The sequence below is a fragment of the Neovison vison genome, chromosome 8 (genome assembly GCF_020171115.1).
Source record: "Neovison vison isolate M4711 chromosome 8, ASM_NN_V1, whole genome shotgun sequence".
Lineage (NCBI taxonomy): Eukaryota > Metazoa > Chordata > Mammalia > Carnivora > Mustelidae > Neogale > Neogale vison.
Genome location: NC_058098.1, coordinates 138,749,454 through 138,768,381, shown reverse-complemented (window position 1 = coordinate 138,768,381; position 18,928 = coordinate 138,749,454).

Below are 18,928 nucleotides of genomic sequence, written 5' to 3'. Positions count from 1 at the left end.
GCTTCTCACGTCATTGGTGGATAAACTCCATATCCCCACCTCATTGTGCATATCCCTGCCTCATTCACTGACATTGGACTAAGTCTTACCAATTTCCTTATCTCCCAACAACAAAGAGATTCTTAAGAAATGCAGAGAGAGATTGTGTGTGTGTGTGTGTGTGTGTGTGTGTGTGTCTAGGACCCATAGCTAATTTACTGACACCTCCCAGGTGTGAACTAAATCAAGAATGAGATGCAAACTAAAAGCTTCACTCAGAAAACGCTTTTAAGGCATGACTAATGACATCCTTTTAGAAGAGATCAGTCTAAAGAGATGAGAACTCAGTCTGATGCACTGCCATGAACTCTGTCTGTATGAAAACCACATGGCGAGTTGGCAGTGAACTCTTGGTAAGAGATCCAAAGAGAAAGAATAGAAATGTTGTTCCTTAGAATTCAGCAGTGGCCCCTGAAGCAGAAGAAACATAATCTTGATCATTTGTTTTACTTTAATTCTCTCACTTGATTGCTAGTATTTCTAAGATAAACTAAGGATCTTTATACTTAAAGCTGATTTGTCCTGAGCCAGTAGTATTTCATTTTATACAAAGACAATATTATGAAACCAAAATTATCCTAATCAAGTATATAAAATTAAGACATTGAAGTTGAAAGCTGGATTGTATCATGTTGCACTGGGTATGTATAATGACGGAAAATGTTTTCTCATAAAAATAGTTACATATTACTTATTTTTTAAAATGGAGTCAGGGAGTAATAAAACTGATTCGTCATTAAACATACTGAATTACGGCTCCCCAAATCTGCAGGCTTGAAATTATTTGCCAGCTTCCCTATCCTGGAACCAGAAGACAGAAGACAAATGAGACTATGATGTGTATCCCACAGAATGAGCTTAACAGATAAATTTCTCCAAAGAAGATATACAAAGGGCCAGTGAGCACATGAAAGGATATTCAATATCGTAGTCACCAGGATCACACAAATCAAAGCCTCAGTTATACATCACTTCGCACCCCAGTAGGACAACTGCAATAAAAAAGACAGGTTATACCAAGTATTGGAAAGAAGTGAGAAATCAGAACCATCATACCCGACTGGTGGGCGCGTAACACGGCGCACCCCCTTCAGGCCACAGTCTGGCAGTTCCCCTAACGACTGTACATTGAGTTACCATTTGACCCAACAATTCCACTGCTACAGAAATGAAAACATGTTCACAGAAAAACCTGTACACAAATGATCTCAGCAGCTTCACTTACCACAGCCAAAAAATAAGAACAACCCAACTGACTATCGGCTGGTGAATACACAAAATGTATACCACAAAATACCATTTGGCCATGGAAAGAAATGGAAAACTGCCACATGCTGCAGTGGGACGCACCTTGAAAACATGGTAACTGAAAGAAGCCTGTCACAAAAAACCACGTGTTGTATGATTCTACTTACATGAAATTTGCAGGAGAGGCAACCCAAAAAAGAAAGTGGATTTGTGGTTGCCTAGAACTAGAGGCAGGAATGGAATGTCTTGGGGAACGTTAGCTAGAGAGAAGGTGTTTCTGGACCAACAGAAATGTTCTGGGGTGCCTGGGTGGCTCAGTGGATTAAAGCCTCTGCCTTCAGCTCAGATCATGATCCCAGGGTCCTGGGATCAAGCCCCACATCGGGCTCTCCGCTCAGCGGGGAGCCTGCTTCCTTCTCGCTCTCTGCCTGCCTCTCTGCCTACTCGTGATCTCTGTCTGTCAAATACATAAATAAAATCTTTAAAAAAATGTTTCAAGTTATTTTAAAAAAAGAAAGAAATTTTCTAATACTTTCTTTCAGAATGGTTCTGTAAGTCTGTGAATGTACTGAAAATCACCGAACTGCGCCCTTCAAATGGCCTAATTGTATGGTATGTGAATGATACCTCAACAACACTGATACCAAAAAGGATAATCAGAAAACTACAGGCAAGAAGAAATTCAATAAGACACTTTTTAAATATGGCAACTTTCTAATTATTCTAGTTCATAAGAGAAACTGTAAGAGAAATGTAATTCTAAAAAGAAGGCTCTAAACAACTTTTCTGAGAGTTTACTCTTAGGGTCTGAGAAAGTGGCCAGGTGTTTCCATTTGAAAATAATCCAGGGAACTAGATAAATTTTTGAAACTTCATTTAGAAGTTAAAAATCGATTTTGAAATTCAAGTATTTGGAAGAAAATGTAAATTACGTGGTAAATGATTAATAATAATGACCCTAGAGGACACACAAATTACATAACTGTATCAGACATGACATTATCAGAGTAAAACCTCTATAACAAGAAATTACATCTCTGCCCATCCAGCACTGAAGTCTCCTAGATTAAGAAATATTCATAAAACTTGGGGCGCCCGGGTGGCTCAGTGGGTTAAAAGCCTCTGCCTTCGGCTCAGGTCATGATCCCAGGGTCCTGGGATTGAGCCCCGCATCGGCTCTCTGCTCAGTGGGGAGCCTGCTTCCTTTTCTCTCTCTGCCTGCCTCTCTGCCTACTTGTGATCTCTCTCTGTCAAATAGATAAATAAAATCTTTAAGAAAGAAAGAAAGAGAGAGAGAGAAAGAAAGAATTCGCAAAACCAATTCAAACAGGCTGAAGAGAGATGATGTTTTCACCCTTCCCAGAATCACAGGATCTGAAGATAGGACCATCCCCATCAACCCTCCTATGTCCTGGAGGCGGACTGAGGCCCGCGTGAAGGAGGCCCCTGCGAGTTAGGAAAGCCAGAACTCGGTCCAGACCTCTACCTCCCCACTGTTACCTCCTCTCAGCCTGAGCCAGGACTTCCGAAAGGAGTGTTGGCCAAGTCTGGTGCAAAGAATTACCGCGAGCCTCTGGTCTCTCCTGCGTTGGTGCTCTACCTCTGTTGTGCTCTGGGGCAAGCTGGCAGGGGGACCAGCTGGGCCACACTTCATCATTTCCGAGAGAAGATTTCCATCTAGAGGCTTCCTTGAAGCAGGACCCTACTCTCATCCCTGGGGCTGTTTCTTCATCTTGTTGGGTAAGATCTGTCTGTCATGCACTTCGTACCTTAGTGGGAACAGGCCAACGTTCTGAGGCACAGGCACACTACGTCTGCCCTTCATTAGCTCCTCTCCACTACTGAGCTTGTACTACTTAGCGAATTTTCTACAGACAGGCATATATGAGGAATGAGCAGGTTTCCTGTCTATCTGCCAGGTAACACGGGAATAAGGCAAGAACCAGAACCCAAATACCAACTATCGGCTGTCTCATCCTTGACCCCAGGCAACATCCTGAACCTCTCCCCTAATCTTGGTTATATGGATTCATAAAAATATGCATTCACAGCAGTTGAAGTTGCCAAAGACCCATTTTCCTAAGGACTGTCTCATTTGCTCTTCCAGGCCACGATGTGGAGCTGCTCGTTAATGACCATGATTGAGTCCCGGTCACAAAGTGATGGGGGAGTGAGCTGCTTCTGTCTTCTCCCTCGCAGCCGGCTACTTACCTGTGTGCTTCCTACCTTCCAGTAATCCAGACCACAGCCAGGAATATCACACGCCCCTCCTTAAATCCTCTGATTCCTCTTAGTTGCTGTATCTGCCATGATTCTCTGTCACCTGGACACACACTGTGCCCACCTGCTGGGCAGGAAACACCTCCACACCTCCCTCAAGGCAGGGACTCTGCCTCTGATGCCTGGCTAGCACCCCTGGACAATGCTGAACACAAAAGCAGACAGGAGTCTATCCCCAGCTTATGTTTTGATCACAACAAAGCGCTATGTCACTTCTCACCTGAGACTTTCCACCCCTATGGAGATTCGAGGTACCTGAGGTGATGGGATACCAACAATGTATGACTAGGACAGTCAGGCTTAGAGGCCTCAGGGCATGTAAGTCCCTAAGGGCATGTAAGATGACTCCAGCAAAGAACGCTTCCCAGACTGTACTGGCATTCCTGCCCATCCCTTAGGAACGTGCTCGCATCTCAAAGGCAACACCTCTGTGGCAGAGACATGCTGAGGACAGTCACAGTCTCTAGCAACAGCCAGCTCTGACTTTAGGATCCCAAAGTGCACAGTACCTATGGAATGTTACAATGGCTCTGGCAGGACAACCAGAAATTATGGGCTGCTCATGTAACATTTCTAAACAAAGTGTTCAGTTTATATCCAGAAAATCACAGAAATCTATAACCAAGCAAGAAAAATCAAAAGAAAATAATGCTTTTGCTATGAATTAAACAACTGCTAAGCCCCTGCGTTTTCACTGATCTTATGCTCAGAAAAAAAGATACAAAATTGATCAAAGGTATGGAACTTGCCCTTAAACGGCTCACAGTCTACTAAAAAAAAACACGTACCTAGTCTGACTTATTTCACTTAGTATAATACCGTGTCAGTGCCTCCCTGTTGTCACAGATGACAAGATCTCACCCTTTCTTATGGCCATGCAATATCCCAGTGTGCGTGTGTCCGTATGTGTGTGCGCGTCTGTTTGTGTGTGTGCGCACGTGTGTGGCATATTCTTTTATCCATTCATCTTTACGTTAAGACTTAGGTTGCTTCCATATGTGGCTATTGTAAATAATGCCGCAATAATTAGGAGTACATATATCTTTTCAAATTTGTGTTTCTGTTTTCTTCTGGTAAATAGCCAACGGTGTGATTCCTGGATTGCAAGGTGGTTCTATTTTTAATTTTTTGAGGACCCTCCATACTGTTTTCCACAGTGGATGCTCCAATTTTCATTCCCACCAACATGGCAAGAGGGTTCCTTTTTCCCCCATATCCTCGCCAACACTTGTTATTTCTTGTCTTTTTGACTTTAGTCGTTCTTACAGGTGTAAAGTGATGTCTCATTGTGGTTTTGACATGTGTTGTCCTGATGATTAGTGACAGTATTTCACCCCCATGTGGAATCTAAAAACAGAACAAATGAATAAACACACAAAAAGCAGAATCAGACCTATAAACAAAAAGAACAAACGGATGGTTGCCAGAAGGAAGGGGGTTGGGAGCATGGGCAAAATGGGTGAAGGGGAGTGGGAGGTACAGCCCTCCAGTTATGGAACGAGTAAGTCATGGGAATAAAAGTGCAGCATAGGGAATGTGGCCCATGACACTGTAATAGCACAGGATGGATGGAGACAGATGACACGTGCAACAAGCATAGCGTAACCTACAGACGTGCTGGATCACAGTTTTGTACACCTGAAACTAATATAAAATCGTGTAGCAATTATACACAAATAAAAAATTTTTAATTAAAGAAAGAAACCCATGCACACATCATCTAAACATGGAGCAAAGGGTGATTAGATGGATGGACACAGGCCTATGAACACAGCAATGGGGGCACCACGTTTTGGAGAAGTTTCACAGAAGAAGTGCTATTTAAGGCAATAAGAAATAAGAGGAAAGCCTTGGTCTTCAACCTATACACCCCTGACAATGTTTCAGTAAGTCCCTGTACTGATGGATGCCAGTGACTAACTTTTAGAAATACCAGAAAGCCAGTACAAGCCACATCTGTATGTCCCAGCCTGCTTTCATATAGAATGGTACGGTTGTTCTTCCCATAGGATAGAACAGGCTTTTAATCTCCAAAATTCAGTGAATAAGTATGTCTCATCAATTACACAAAATGCCTATTTATTGAGATAATATTTTATGTACTTTATTGAATATCTAGCATATTCTTTTTTTTCAAGATTGTATTTATTTATTTGATGGAGAGAGCACAAGCAGGCAGATCAGTAAGTAGATAGAGGGAGAAGGAGAAGCAGGCTCCCCCCTGAGCAGAGAGTCCAACATGGGGTTCGATCCCAGGACCTTGGGAACATGACCTGAGCCAAAGGCAGCTGCTTAACTGACTGAGCCACCCAGGTGTCCCGATCTAGCGTTTTCTAGTTTAAATTAATCGCCATTGGGTTTACCATTGTGAATACAGCTGGTATTTACTATTGTGAATACAGCCAGTATTTTTTATTAACTTGTCCAGTTGATACCTGCTGGCGAATAAAAGTAGCGCTGATTTGGGGTGTCTGGGTGGCTCAGACAGTTAAGTGTCTGCCTTCAGCTCAGGTCATGACCTCAGGGTCCTGGGTTTGAGTTCCACACCTCAGACTTGCCCCTCAACAGGAGTCTGCTTCTCCCTCTCCTTCTGTCCCTGCCCCCATCCAGCTCAGGCTCTCTCTCTCTCTCTCTCTCTCAAATAAATAAATAAAATATTATTTAAAAATCAGTAGTACTGATTTTACTGATTTTTGTATCCAGAAGCCATGCAAACTCTCTTATTAGGTCTAATAGTTTCTTGATTCTACCTTTCTTTGTTTGTCTAGGTCTAATATCATACCAACTACAAATAATGAGTTTTACTTTTCCTTATATCTCTTATTTTTCTTATCTAACAACATTGGCCACCGCCTCTACCTCTGTGTTAAATATGGTAATGATAGTGTTCTTTTATTGTTTTCTTTTTCTGTGGGGGTTAGTTTCTAGTGTTGGTGTTTTTCTTTTTCTTCTACAGTTTATTAAGCTCTGATCTGATGGTGAAGTACCAGAAGCTTCTATGGTTCATCAGCTTGACACCTTGCTTTTTGTGTTTCTTCACAGTGATCTTTTTTTTAGTTCCTTGAAATCTATATGCTTCTTTCCACCTCTAGTCATTTGCACATCAGTTGTTCCTTGGTGTCATGCTCGTTATGTTTCTGAACCTGTTTCAAATCATACATTTTTGAAAAAGCCTTCCCCAATCTGCCTTTTGCCACACCAGACTTCTGGTCTACTTGCTATACTCTCAGCACCCTGTACTCCCTTGTATGTGCTATTAATCAAGTAATAATGATTTCATAAGTTAAAATCTAATTAAGTAATAACAGTGGTTCAATAATGGCATAATATTTATCTTTCCCACTAGAGTATGAGTTCCATAAAATGGGAATATAGTTAACTCATTATTCCATGTATCTCAATATATGTTCTCCGTGCCATGAACGTAGCACATAGTAAAAGTTTATTTAAGGAGTGCCTGGGTGGCTCAGTCAGCTAAGCACCTGCCTTTGGCTCAGATCATGATCCCAGGGTGCTGGGACAGAACCCCAAGTCAGGCACCCTGCTCAGGGAGAAGTCTGCTTTTCCTTTCTCCTCTACCTCTGCCCCCCACCTCCCTTCATATGTGCTCCCTCTCTCTCCCTCTCTTTTTCAAGTAATTAAAATCTTCTAAAGCACATTTATTTAATACGTAAACAAGGGTACAGTGTAATAGAAACAAAATAAAAATAATTTTTGAAACTTGAACAATATTTAAATTCTTACTAATTTACTTTTTAATGTCATTTTTATATCCAGTGACTTCCTTCAGAAGTTTTAAATTGCCGAATTAAGTTTTGCAATACATGTACGCAAGTCTTACCTAAGAGTTTACCAAAGGCATAGCCCACTTACAAATGACAAAGTTGATGTACTCTATACCGATTTACACATACACATATGTGTACAGCAAAGTTGCTTATCTATTTCCGCAAATCTATACTTTGAGGCATTAGAGAAATGCTTTCTTAGTTTTTCTCTAATAATGGCTGGTCATTAGCAATTTCTTGGTGGCAATTCCTACAGTATAGAGTATGCATGGTCCTTAGTTTCAAAGCCTTAAGCAGATAGAAATTTCCCTGCATTTTACTCCCAGCTTTTTCCATTTTGTTATTCTTCTTTGAGGTAACAATGTCATCATAAAAAGACATTCCTTTAATTTACATTGTTAATAGACAAATAGTTCATTTATAGTGTCAATCACCATTGATGTCTATACTTTCCTGTGGATTTCAGTACCCATGGCCTTCTGAATCCCCCTGAGCTGGAAATGCAAGACAGTCAGTACCATCTCCTCCAGCCACTCAATGTAGCCTCCGTCTACCTTTGGTCATGGACACTTGGTGTAGCTCTAAGCACTTTCCTCCATTTACTCATTTACTCCTCCCAGTGACCCAGTTTGATAATGAGATAACAGAAGTAGAGTAAGGTTAAGTGACTTGCCTAAAAAAGAACTTACATTCTTACCTGCTTTTCTAAACTCTCCCCTCAACAGGGCTCTATAATAACTAAAATATCCTTCCTTAAAACACAAATAAATTAAACCCAGCCTAAGAGGAGGTCTTAAATTCCACGGAAGGAACACACACATACTCTAGTTCTTTGCAGAGTATCCCCGCCCTACTTTCTCAGAAAAGACACATACATATAGCCTAGCACATAAGACATCTTTTTATTGTCTTTTAACCTAAGAAAAATGACTTAAGAACATACCAAACTATAGAATTAGAGAAGAAATTTTAGATCTAACTCCTTACTCATTGCCCACAAGAAAGCTTACCTAAGGTTCTCAATAAGCAAGGAGGTCCTTCAAGAGATTCAAGAGACAATAAAGTTTGCAGAGAGTCAATGGATTCAAAGACCCAGATGGTAGCCCACTGACTTCCCCACTCTCATTAACCACTGATTCCTCATTGACTGAGCCTACAATCTATACATAAATAGAATTACGGTAGCAAACCGGGGATCATGGATCATATTGGTCATGATTATTCTTTTGATATAAAGGTTAATCATATGTGAATTTAAGAAGGATACTGTATCTTCATTATGATACCAGTTTAATAAAATATTAGTTTTGCCTGGATCCCAGGCCTAATCAAGGGGATATGAGGATATCTAACAGATTTTCTGAAATTCCAACATAGTCACATAAGCCTACCAGGAGTTTAAGTCAAAGAAAACTCTATTAAAATAAATTATTAATCTTGATATTTAACCAGATACAAAAATCATGAATGGGTTTTTCTTCCACGTTGAGTATATTAGCCAACATCCCATTGTTAATTTTGGCATGGGTAGGTTAAAGCAACAGACCACAGTCTGTTTAGCATAATGTTCATCTAATCCTTAAATTAGCAAGAGATAAGACATTACTGATGACATATATAAAGGCACACAGTACAGATTTAAGCAGAGGTCATTTCAGACACTAACTCAAAGGCAGAGTTAGATGGCTGGAATTCATTAGGAATGGAGCGTGTTTGGCTGATTATACAAAATTCCTAAGGTTTTGCCTATTTCTGTATCAGATTTCAGCTTCATTGGATATAACTGTTTGTGTTCTATTTTATTTTTTTTATTAATGACGCTAAGAGGATTTTGGTGTTTCAAATTTGTATGCAAATCTAGCAAGCAAAATCTCCCATAAACGTATTCTAAGCTCTTGGCATACTTTCCCCAGGAGCAAATATTAACTCCAGATAGTGTTTATTAGCTTTAATAAAATAATCACTGTAATAGTGGCATGTAATTGCTAAAGGTAAACGCTTATCTAGACTGAGAATTAATCAAGTTTGAGCTCCTTAATAGAACCTAGTCAGAAATAATTTATTTCTTACACAGTTTACATTTTTTAACTAACCACATGATTTTCCTCTGATTTTGCTCTACACTCCAACAGTGGTTTCACAGAGGTGCATTTCAACTTGCCTGTGCTGTCAACAAAGGAACACAAATTAGTACATTCTGTGTCACATAAACAGATAAAACTAAGGGAAACACCGTAATCTGGCTTCTTACCCTACATCTCCAAGACTGATCTAAACTTCTAAAGATTCTTCCAAATTAAAAAGTTGTTATGCTTCTGTATTTAAGTATCATTTCTACTTTCCTAAATATTAAGTATATTCTGATATGAAATAAGAAATCTCTACAAGGCAATCATCCTACAAATATCCAAATAAAGGTTTTTCGTGCAGAGGTTAAGTTTTCAATTCCGTTACCTAAATATCAAGGAGTATGACCACTGGATCATAGGATCAGAGTATGTTTAGTTTTGCAAGAAACCACCAAACCATCTTTCAAAGTGGCTGTACAACTTGCCTTCCCAGCAGTGATGAGTGAGGGCTCCTACTGCTCCACATCCGCACCAGACTTTGGCATTGTCAGTGATCTAGATTTTGGCCATTCTAGTAGCTGTGTAGTACTGTCTTATTGTTGTTTTAGCTTGTATTTCATCGGTGAGGTGTCTGTTCAGGTCTTTGGACCATTTTTAAACAAGACGTTTGTTTTCTTATTGTTGAATTTTAAGTGTTCTTTGTGTATTTTGAACAATAGTCCCTTATCAGATTTGTCTTCGGCAAATATTTTTTCCTCACAAACCACTCTGTAGCTTATCTTCTAAGTCTCTTGATTCTATCTTTTGCAGAGTAGAAATTTTAAATTTTAATGAAATTCAGCTTATCAATCATTTCCCTCATGGAATGTGCCTTTAGTGTTGTATCTAAAAAAGCAACACCATACACAAGACTATCTAGATTCTCACCTAGGTTATCTCCTAGGAGTTTTATAATTTTGCATTTAATACTCGGTCTATGATCTATTTTGAGTTAATTTTTGTGAAGGGTATAAGATTTTGTTGAGATTCTTTTTTTTTTTTTTTTTTTCATAAAGACGTCCAGTTGTTCCAAAGCACCATTTGTTGAAGAGATTATCTTTGGTCCATTGTATTCTCTTTGCTCCACTGTCAAAGAACACTTGGCTATATTTATTTATATGTCTATTTCTGGGTTCTCTATTCTGTTCCATTGATCTATTTGTCTATTCTTTTGCCAATACCATCCTATCTTGATTACTGTAGCTTTCTAGTAAGTCTTGATGTTGAGTGGCATCAGTCCTCTAACGTTACGCTTTAATACTGTTTTGACTATTCTGGGTTTTTTGCTTCTCCATATAAACTTTAGATTCAGTTTGTAATGTCCATAAAATAACATGCTGAGATTTCTATTAGGATTACATGACTCTATAGATCAAATTGGGAAGAACTGACATCTTGACAATACTGAGTATTCCTATTCATGAACATGGATTACCTCTCCATTTATTTCATTGTTCTTTGATTTCATTCATCAGACTTTTGGTTTTCCTCATATATACCTTTAACATATTTCATTAGGTTTATACCTAAGTATTTTATATTTGAGGGCGTGTAAATGATACTAAGTTTTTAATTTCAAATTTCATGTCCATTGTTGGTATATAGGAAAGGGACTGACTTTTATTTTTCAACCTTCTATCCTGCAATTTTGGTATCATTGCTTAGTAGTTCCAGGAGCTTTCTGGTAGATCCTTTCAGACTTTTTTTTTTTTAAAGATTTTATTTTATTTATTTGACAGACAGAGATCACAAGCAGGCAGAGAAGCAGGCAGAGAGAGAGAGGGGAAACAGGCTCCCTGCTGAGCGGAGAGCCCAATTCGGGACTTGATGCCAGGACCCTGAGATCATGACCTGAGCTGAAGGCAGAGGCTTAACCCACTGAGCCACCCAGGAACCCCCCTTTCAGACTTTCTACATAGACAACCATGTCATCTGTGAACAGACAGTCTTATGTCTTCCTTTTCAATCTGTATACGTTTTATTTACTTTTCCTACGGGACTTACAGTACAATGCTAAAAAGGGGGACATTCCCACATCAACATTTCATGTTCCTATTTAAATAAACTTTCATTTCATGTGTGTGTTCACATTCATTTTTAGGTAAATGAAGAAATCTCTGGGGGCTTGCTCCAAAGAATGGTTGAGAGTAAGCTGCCATTAGAATATCAATTAATAGTATGCAAACAAGACTTCTAAAAGAGCTTTAAAAGTTTGTTTTGCCCAGGCAATTTACATACTTCTCTGCAATATTAACTTTATCATAAGGAAAACTTCTGCACAAACACAAGCTCAACCTAAGTTTTCTACACAGTAGTTTTTGAAGTATCATATAAGAGGCAAATTTACCAAGAAGCTAAAGTTGTAAGACCTTTGTCTTCCACAGGTTTCTTGGGAGGGGACTTTACAACGTATCATATGGTTGAAAATTTGATGGTTTTGAAAAACTTGCCAAAAACATTTAAACTGCAATCAGTTAAGCCCACTTGCTCTTTGTTTTCCCAGCTCCTTCCACCTATTTCTCTTGGATTCTGTTGGCATGGCTTGTGCATTTTTGCGTTCTGGATTAGAAGCTGAGTGAAGATACACTTAGTTTGGATTTCCTGGGGTATACTTATATGACTCTATCCCTTTCATGTATAGTTAAGTTACTGTTGTCTGTCCCAGCATAGGAACGGTTTGCAGTATTCCTACTGCCCAGTGTGCCAACTCCTATGGCATAGGGACATGAAAGTCCAGAGCCAGAGATCATATGGGAATATAAATGTGTCTTACAGCACCTGGCACTGGAAATATATGAGTCATGGAGCCTGAAGAAGGTTTATAGAGAACCAGAAACCAATGGATGAAAAATTCTTTTAACCATTATTCGTGTAAAATTGCCAACAGAGGACACAGTTCCCATCCGTGTCCAGAGGAAATGGAAACTGTCTCCCATGAGAAGCCAATTGATAATACAGCCCACGTAATTATAAATGCACCAGGAATTTATAAAAATCCAACAAAGTGTATGGTTTCTGAATACCCATGCATGTGAGGTACAAGTCTATAGCTTTAGTACAAACAGCAAGGAAATCTGTATGTGAAGCTGTGTATTCTATGAATCCCAACCTGATAATTAAAATAAATTTTAAGACCTCTCAGTCAGGAGAAGACTGAATTACTATTATCCTCTCACTACAAACTCTACAAAACTATTTTAAATCATCGTCCAGTGAAAAAGGATGCAGAGGCTATGCAGCCAAAAATGTAGGGATGAAAGTATTATAGAGAAGGGTCAAGCAGTTAATTAGTGAAAGTATCATGCTATATTTCTGGATTTTATGGTACTCTGATACCTTTCAGCTCCTCAAAATTTGTTCTCTCCTTCTAAATCAATGTTCACTTTCATTTTTATTTGTCTGTAATTCTTCCACTTTTCCTTAAAGAGAACCTGAAAACCTGTACTACATGCTTCAAGGTGCAAAACCTGGACCTTCCCCTGGACTCCGTTATTCTACTAAGAAGATTTTACTATACTATAAATAGAAAAGAAGCTAATGCAGCTAAATGTAAAATTGTTTAAGGAATCACTAACTTCTCTCCAGATTTTGCAGCAACTCATTTTCTAGATGGTATGGTTACCACCTCTAACGTCTGGATTGAGTAAGAGTAGAGGAAGAACTAAAACCCCAGGTTTTACTCCACAGCTGCCACTCAGGAATGGAAGCATGCAGGGCCCTGAGCCAACTGCCACCCACCATCAGCCTCACCCAAACTTGGAGGGCCTGAGGGAGGGGAGAGCAGTGACCTCAGGGTCTTCCTGATAATGTTGACGCATATGTTCTGAATGTTCTTAACGTCTGAGCAGGAGCAAAGATGCCCCTTCCACAGTGCCAGCTAGTCCCTGGGGGAGGCCGCAGTCTACTCCTATCCTGAGTGTTTGATTTTCTTCTCCTGGGATCAGAGATCCTAAAGCACTCCCTTCAGCTGGGCTAAGAGGAAGAAAAGGAAGGGCTGTCCACATGAGAGTAGTCTACCACCCTGGCTCTGCTCTCTTACAGACACCGTTCATCAGGGATCACCTAAGAAACAAAACCAATATGCAGTATGTGTGTGCATGCACACGTGGTGTATACATATACACATGCATACAAACATACGTAGAGAGAGAGAGACAGAGAGAAGAGAAATTTATCCCAAGGAACTGGCTTCCCCGATCATGAAAGCTGATAAGTCCCTAGACCTGCAGTCGGCAAGCTGGAGACCCAGGAGAGTGATGGTGTAGCTCCATTCCCAGTCCAAAAGCCTGAGAACCAGGGGAGCCCATGGTGTAACTCTAGTCTGAAGGCTCCCAGGTTGAAGAGTCAAGAAGAGCCCATGCTTCAGTTCAAAGGTCAGAGAAGAGCAAGGTCCCAGTTACCAAAGTCAGGCAGGAGTTCCCAGTTAGCCTTTTGCTTCTACTCCTCGTCTTCAGTAATGAGATGATTAGCCTACCCTGGAAGAGCACTCTGCTTTACTTGGGCTACAGATACAAATGTTAATCTCATCCAGAAAACACCCTCACAGGCACACCGGGAATAGTGCTTGTCACGTTGGGGTCCAATTAACCAGCACAGACAAGAAACAGCAGGGAATCTTATACCCTTTGTTTGGCTCTCAGAACATGTGCTCCCTCCTCCATCACCACCTCTACCTTTGGATCCATTTCTAGACAAATGGTGCTGCTCAATACATTCACACAATCAGAAACCATCTACTGGGCACCAAGGTACACAAATCATATTTGATCCTCATGTCATTTTAAGGAGTTTGCACTTTTCCTTTTGAACAAAATGGAACCTTAGGCTGCCATAAAATGGCAGAATGGGTGGCTTAAGCAACAGATATTTATTTCCCACAGTTCTAGAGACTGGAAGTCTAAGATGAGGACGCCAGCTATGGTCAGGTTCTGGTGAGATTCTGGGAAGATTCTTCTTCCTAGCTTGGAGACAGTCACCTTCTTATTTTGTCCTCCCAAATGGACAGAAAGATCTCTCATCTCATAAGGGCACTAATCCCATCATGAGGCTCCACTCTTTTTTTTTTTTTTTTAAGATTTTATTTATTTGAGAGAGAGAAAAAGATAACAAGCAGGGGCAAGGGGTAGGAGCAGAGGGAGAGTGAGAAGAAGACTCCCCACTTGATCAGGGAACTGGATGCAGAGCTTGATCCCGTGACCCTGAGATCATGACCCAAGCCAAAGGCAGACGCTCAACCAACTGAGCCACCACGTGCCCCATGGGGCTCCACTCTTACAACCCCAGCTAAAACTTATCACCTCTGAAAGGCCCTACCTCCATATTCCATTGTAGTGGGGGTTAAGGCCTCAACATGGGACACAGTTCAGTCCACAACATAATCTACAAAGATTTTAAGTTGAGAAAGGGACATGACCAGGCTGGGTTTCTTAAGTCACTCTGATGTCAGTGGGGAGGGACATCGAAGAGGGGTAGCCTGGTGGCAGGAAGCAAGAGGTAGAGATTTGAGAAGTTAGAGGGTGCATCACAGAGATATTTAGGAAAAAACCACCCGAAGCATTTGGAGGCCAATTAAAAGTTTGGCAAGATTGGGGGGGAGGGGTAGGGCGCCTGGGTGGCATAGTGGTTGAGCGTCCAACTCTTGGTTTCGGCTCAGGTCATGAGCTCAGGGTCATGGGATCAAGCCCTGCATTGGGCTCTTCATGCAGCTCAGAGTGTTTGAATTCCCTCTCTCCTTCTCCCTCTGCCCCTCCCCTGCCCGCTCCCACTTTCTCTCTTTCTCTCTCTCTAAAAATAAATAAATAAATCTTTTTAAAAAAAAGAAAAAGCTTGGCAAGATGGATGCAGAAATGCACATGTGTGTTGGATGAGGGTAGGTTCAGTTAATTCTGTGGAGATAAAGAAAAGTAATAAAGGTCATTATTTCATGGAATTTAATAGGATACAAATTAAGAATTAGTTTCACTGCCTTTTTTCTTTTCCAGTTTCATAGAAGTGGCCAGTTGGGCTGGAGCCTGAGATTTTTAATTTATGACAAGATCCTAGATGATGTCAAGATGCTGTACATAGACTAACTGCTTTGCACATCAAAGACACAGCAGGTTGGGGTCAAGGGAGGACAACCAACTGTAATGTCTTTAGGGACACTGTGTTCTCCATGTGTTTTCAACCATACGTAATTGTCCTGTGTGTCATGGAACAAAATGCTAACTCTCTCTGGGCTCAGTTTGTCCATCTTCATATTTAAGGAAGGCGGGGTGTGGCTTGCTTACAGGTCTGTGATTGCAAGACCTCTAATCTAATAGCACCCATCCCAGGAAGAAAGAGAAGAAAAGTCAATAGTTGTCAGCAACTAGCATCAGGTCCCAGGAACATGGTACAAGTTGCCAGGTAGTAACACAACTTCTTCTTAAAGGGATATTGGTATTAAAACTAGTTTTGGGCCAATGGTAGCTTCGGTTATGCCAACAAGGTCAATTTTAGAATCAAACTCTGCGTTTAAATCCTCATTCTATGTACTTAGTGCAGACAGAAGAGAAGTAGGGCCTGGCAAGTAGGTCACTGAGGGCTGTGTGTAATCAGTGCCTCTTTCAGATTTTCAGCTGTGGGCTAGCTTAGGACCTTGTTTCCAATGGGGAAGTTAAACTTTGTATTGCACATGTTAGGTGAGTTTCTAAATCTGGAAAAACCTCTAGGAATTATAAAACCCTTTGGTTCATAAAAGCTATTTTGACTCTTCACTTCTTTAAAATAATTTGCCTACAGGGTCCAAATTACAGGGCTCCCATCACCCACTAAATTAGTTGTCATGCTAATCAATTCCCTTTATGTTAACGAAGGATCCATAGAGGAGGTAGTATAAATGTAGGCCAAGTTCACTGTGTGTAATTTATTTGGTGTCAAGAAAATAAATCATCACATAGCAGAATTTATACAAAGTGCATGATTCATACCCACAAACTTACGCTCTTAATTGGAAATGTGCTGTTGGCAATGCACAATATGGGTGACTGGATTTCTAGTGCTACTTTCTAACCCCGGGCGGGCAGGCGGGGGGAACTCCATGTGGGACACAGGACACATTGAGTTGACTCCTGGGCCATAAGGCACCAGGTCGTCGGTGGTACTCAAATCCCCAAGGCGGGGAGACGTAACACATGCGGTGCAAGGTGACTTTCCAGTTTCCAGGGATCTCACCCCCTGCAGACAATCCCTTTCTGGCCTGTTCTTTATTGATGTAACCTCTCTTTTGTGGAGATACAAATTGCTCTCGTGAGCGATTTAGCTACAGCGAGCAGGCAGATAGTCTCAGAGTACATTAGGCCAGATGAGTCTCATTAGAAGGCTCTAGAAGCCACTGAGAATGGAAACTTGAACTTGGAATTGCAGGTGGAGCTGGCAAGTCCATGGAAAACACCCTCCCAAGGGGCAGGGGGAAAGAGGAGGGAAAGACTTCCTACAAAAACCATGTCCCCTCCCAGATAGGCTCTGGCCAAGGCAGCTACCCCGTTCCCACCTAGATAAAAACCAATCTCTGTGCTCAGCGCCACGTGGGCAGCTCCCACATGCTGCTGTCAAGGAGGTCTTCCAGACGTCACCCCACGTAATATAATGCCCACAACACTCTTACAAGGTGGCTTGTACTATGCTCATGATATAAACAAATTATCCACGATTCAAAAGCATGAAATGGATCGTTCGAGGGCTAGAAAGTGGTAGAAAGGGAGCTCAAACCAGATCTGTCAGACTCCAACCCCACACTACTCCCCCTGGGCTGTACGGTCCTCTTCCTCATGCCTCACTTGGGCTCTTTCCCAGATGGCTGGGCACAGGAGCTGAGCAGCTTGCATGACCTCCCACAGGGACCCCCTGGCTTGAGGCACTTCCACGTCCTGGCTCAGTTCTGAGGCCTGCCGACCAGTTTCTGAACTGGACAGGGGATAAGATCCATTAGATCAAGGAAGATTTCTCTCACTTCTGGTTCAACATGTCTTCTTTTTTTAAGATTTTATTATTTATTTTAGAGAGAGAGTGCATATGAGCAGAGGGAAGAGAGAGGGAGAGATACCACAGACTCCCCGATGAGCAGATAGCAGAGCCTGATGTAAGGCTCTATCCCATGACCCTGAGATCATGACCTAAACGGAAATCAAGAGTCGGACACCCAACTGATGAAGCCACCCAGGCACCCCTGGTACACCACGTCTTAACAGGGTAAGGAATAAGAGTGACAGAAAGGAATTCATAAAGGACTTTTCAAAAGAAAGCAATGAGCTTAGCAGTCCAGCATGGCAGGTGTCTTGGGGTGTTTTACGGCAATCCTATAACCTGTCATCCCTGGTACTCTTCCAAATGCATACATCTCAAAATAATACCTACTTGAAAAAATCAGTAGTTGCTAACCATACTCAGCACCCCAAAATGCCAGATGGCAAAAAGAACAGAAAAGAGCTAAGAAAAATTCAGTGTCTTTCAAACACAGCCTGAAAAGCAGTGTCTCTCTGACATTACAGGCAGCAGCTCCAACGATCATCAGAGGATAAATCAGTTTGCAGCAGCTGTGGGCTGCTAGTTGGGTCCAGGGCACGGGGCCAGACACATGTGAACAAAGAGACAAAATGTGTGTTGTAAACGCCCAAGATTTCATAGTGTCCTCTCTGCAGGCCTGTGGGAAGTCTGCAGCCTCTTCTTCCTGACTCCAGTTCTTCTGTTTGTTTTCAAATTATTGAAAGAAGGGTCTGTACAGAGTGAAATCACATGGAGCTCATTCTGCCCCCACAGGGAAAAGAGCAGTTTTCCATAATTTCCTTTCCAGCCTGGAACAGAATGCAGCAAGGAATGGGGTTGAGACATGGAACCAGCAAATTCCTCCAGGAGGCCTTTGCTTCAGATATATTTTATAAGATTGGGCAAGACAGGGGATGTTTTCATGCCTCATTTATGATTCACCTACTTTCCAGAGATGGGTATTCTCTCACATTTACAGATGAGGAAACGAAGGCTAAGTAGATGAGCCAAAGTCAGAGAGTAACCATGTAGCTCATGGGATAGCAGGGCCACCTGAGTTACCTGGCACCGGCTGTGCCAGGTCTCTGGGCCTTTGTCCTCCAGGGTTCGGCAGGTGAAATGTCTTCCCCTCCCCTGTCAATCTCTCAAGACACCTCCATCTCCTCCTGTCCCCACCGCAAACTGGGAAGAAATGCACACACCCTCCATGCCATTGGCACACATCTAACAAGGGACCTGGAGCCTTCCCCAGCCCCGGCTGGCAGGCAAGGCCATCTCTGCTCCTGCCTATGAGCTGCTGGGGAACAAGGGCTCTGAGTTCCTGCCGAGTCTCAAACCAAGCAGAACTCTCAGGAAGCATTCACAGAATAGTCCTTCCGCTACGCCATTCCTCCACATGACCTGGGACAAAAGCAAACCAGGAGCCACATGCAAGGGTCCTTTCTAGCAGGCCAAACCAGC